Here is a 4136-nt window from a genome sequence, read left to right as displayed (position 1 = left end):
AAAATCATCCCCTCTGTGGTTTTTCTCAGATTGCGATGTGACTATGCTTGCTTATTCCCACAGGTGATCCACAAGGCAGAGGCCACACAGTATTTGGCTTCATGTTCCTAGTGCCTAAACCAGCATCTAACACACAGCAAGGGAGAAATAAATGTCTGTTGAATAAAGGAATGAATGAACCAGAGTTACTACCGTTGAATGTTGTATTTTTTCTAGCTTTTTCTTAAAAGAGATAAGTGCCTAAAATCTTTATGAATTGATTCCAACTCCCCCATCCTCACCTTGGATTCATTATTCCCTTAAAATATAATTCCATAAACTCGATTTTTGGGTAAAATAATGTTAATACTTTTTAATCTTTCTTATGTACTTAATATTGCTTTTTAAAGTGATGTTAGAATCAATTTACAAATTTAACCAGTAATGGGCAATGATTATTGTGGCATACAGAGTTTATGGGTCTCTTAATATGATGCAATTTGAAATACATAAATACACAATGCTATCTATGACATGCTCTTTCCCAAAATGCAAACCTTATTAGAATTAACTTTTAGTCTCAGACGATGAGTCATTCTATAGGTCATCTGATCAGGCCTTTTCAACTGGTCAGTGTCATGAAGGAATAAAAAGGGAAGAAGGAAGATGTTCTAGATGAAAAGAGGTTTAAAAGACATAACAACAAAGGCCATGTGTGGACCTTGGTCAGATGTTTGTACAGTCAAATTAGTTAAGTAATTTGGGAGACAATTGGGAAAATATAAATAAGGAATGAATATTAGACAATATAAAGGATTGCTAATTTTGTTAATTGTGATCATGCTACTTTGGTTATATAGGAAAGAAATATCCTTACTTTTTGGTAATACTAAAGAAAATTGAATAGTTTAGAGATACATTTGCATGTTTCTATAATTTTCCTTATAATGCTTTAGCAAAAAGGTAAGGGAAATATAATGAAATATTAACAAATGTTAAATATAGATGACGAGTATATGAAGATTTACTGTAATATTCTTTGTATTTTTTTATTTTATCTTTTTGAGTTGAAGTCTCACTCTGTCTCCCAGACTGGAGTGCAGTGGCGCACTCATGGCTACCGCAGCCTCGAACAGCTGATTCAGATGATATCCTTCTACCTCAGGCTTCCACGTAGCTGGAACTACAGGCACCTGCCACCATGCTTGGCTAATTTTTTGGTTTATTGTAGAGATGAGGTCTAGCCAAGTTTCCCAGGCTTATCTTGAACCTGTGGACTCAGGCGATCCTCTCATCTTGGCCTCCCAAAGTGCTGGGATTATAGGCATGAGCCACTGTTTCCTGCCTATATTTTTTGATATGTTTGAAACTTTTCTATTGTCTTCAATATATGGCTTTCATCTCATGCTCTAAAATGACTGCTTGAGCTCTTGTCATCACAACAGCATCCCAGAGAGTTCAAAGGTGAAATGTGCCAACCATTCATTCCTTTTCAGGGTATGACTCAAGGTGGCTTACATTTTTTTCCGCTATCATCACATCTAGCTAAAACTAGGTCATATGATCTCAGAAAGCTGCAGGAAAGGCTGGAAATGGTCAGTACTAGCTGGGAAGCCCTGCTCCTGAAGAAAACCCAGAATTCTCTTTTTAAAGGAGAAAAAAGAGGCTGGGTTTTGGTAGTCATAGTATTCTCCATTGCAAGTCACTTCTCAGGTCACCCAAATATCCATGTGCATCCTTCTCCTCATACATGAAACACAGTACCCTATCTATTCCTAATAGTAACAGCCATCTGGTGACTGTATCCATCACCAGGTTGAGGATAAGCATCTCCCCTAGGAGGTCTGGTAAGAACCTAACATCAAACATATTCAGAACCCAATTCTTAGCTCTATTATCTCAAAACCGGATCTTCCCTCAAGTCTCCCCATTTCAGTTAATGGCAACTCCATTCTTCATGTGACTCATGGCAAAAAGCTTGGAGTCACTTTTGACCAATTGTTTCCTAACATATGACATCCAGTCCATAATCAAGTAATTTGTCTTGTGCTTTAGTCATATAACCACTACCCAGTACTCCCTGGGCCAAGAAACAAATATGGCTCGATTGAATTATCCAGAGTGATTCTTTAAAAACATAAATCATCAAGTGAATGAGAAGACAAGCCACAAACTGGGAGAAAATATTTGCAAAAGACATATCCGATAAAGAACTGTTATCCAAAATATACAAGGAACTCTTAAAACTCAACAATAAGAAAACAACCAGCCTGTAATCCCGCGCCTTTGGGAGGCTGAGGTGAGTGGATTGCCTGAGCCCGTGGGTTCGAGACCCGCCTGGGCAGCGAGACCTCGTCTCTACAATAAATCAAAAAATCAGCCGGGCGTGGTAGCACATGCCTGTAATTCCGGCTACTCAGAAGGCTGAGGTGGAAGGATCGCCAGAGCCCAGCAGGCAAGGCTGCGGTGGCCGGGAGCGGCCACTGCACTCCAGTCTGGGCGACAGAGTGAGACTCCAACTCAAAAAAAAAAAGAAAACAACTAGATTTTTTTTAAAAATGAAGAAAGACCTGAATAGACACCTAACCTGAGAAGATATACAGATGACAAATAAGCCAATGAAAAGATGCTCTACATCATATGTTACCAGAAAAATGCAAATTAATGAGATACCACTACACACCTACTAAAATGGCCAAAATCCAAAACACTGACAACGTCAAATGCTGGCAAGGATGTGGAACAACAAGAACTTTCATTGCTGATGGTGGGAATGCAAAATAGTACAGTCACTTTGATAGATAGTTTGGCAGTTTCTTACAAAACTAAGCATGTTCTTACCATACAATCCAACAATTGTGCTCCTAGGTATTTATCCCAAAGAGCTAAAAACTTAATGTCTACACAAAAACCTCATACGGATGTTTATAGCAACTTTATTTGCAATTGCCAAAACTAGGAAGAAGCTAAGATGTCCTTCAGTAGGCAAAGACAAATTTGTTGAATAAACAAACTGCTATGTCTAGACAATGGATATGATTTAGTGCTAAAAAGTCATGGAAAGACATGGAGAAATCTTAAATGCATATTACTGAGTGACAAAAGCCCATCTGAAACGACTACATCCTGTGTAATTCCAACCATATAACATTCTGGAAAAGGCAAAACTATGGAGACAATTTTTTAAAAAATGAGTGGTTGCCAGGGTTTCAGAGGAAGAGAGGGATGAATAAGCAGAGCACAGAGAATTGGTAGGACAGTACAACTATTCTGTATGACACTGTAATAGAGAATACATGTTGTTACATATTTGTCCAAACTCATAAGAACATTCAACACCAGTAGTGACTCCTAATGTAAACTATAGACTTTGGGAAATAATGATATGTCAATGTAGGTTCATCAGTTGTAACAAATGTACCACTCTGTGCTGGTTATTGATAGGGGTGGATGCTGTGTATGTGTAGGGGTGGGAGCGTATGGGAAATCTCGGTACTTTCCACCCAGTTTTGCTGTAACCTAAAACTGCTCAAAAAATAAAATTTATCTTTAAAAACCTTAAGTCAGATCATGTCATTCCTCTGTTCAAACCCTATTTTGTCAACCTAGCTAAAAATTCCCTGCATACTTGCAAGTTGGCAAGGGCCATGAGAGACATTTCACTCAATATTTGGAAGGCTGATGTGAAGGAGCAACCATGTTTCTTTCACTGGGAAGGTTGATGATGCAGGCATCGTGGTGGCTCACATGTATTGTCACAGATCTGCTGTCTAACGAGGTCAGCTGGAGAAAACAAATGGAAACCCACTGGACCTTGCTCTGCAGTGAAATATGCAGCATTTCTTTCTTTTTTTTTTTAATATGCAGCATTTCAAAACAATGAGAGGAAGGAAACCTATCATTTAATAAATAGTCTTAGAACAATTATCTAAGAGTGTAGATAATATAAAGCTGAATATTTACCTCATTCCTTACTCTAAGAAAATTTCACATGACTTGGAAATTGAAATGTAAAAAATTAAAACTTAAGATATTCATTCTTAAATTTAGAATGAGGAAGATCTTTCTTAGGCAGAATATGAAACAGACATCATAGGAGAAAGGATCATGTATTTGATTCTGTTTTAGATTGAATTATGTCCTCCAAAAAGATATGT

Source organism: Carlito syrichta, unplaced genomic scaffold (genome assembly GCF_000164805.1).
Source record: "Carlito syrichta isolate Samal-C Ts95f unplaced genomic scaffold, Tarsius_syrichta-2.0.1 Scaffold311198, whole genome shotgun sequence".
Taxonomy (NCBI): domain Eukaryota; kingdom Metazoa; phylum Chordata; class Mammalia; order Primates; family Tarsiidae; genus Carlito; species Carlito syrichta.
The sequence above is the reverse complement of the archived record's forward strand: the minus strand, read 5'-3'. Positions refer to the sequence as shown.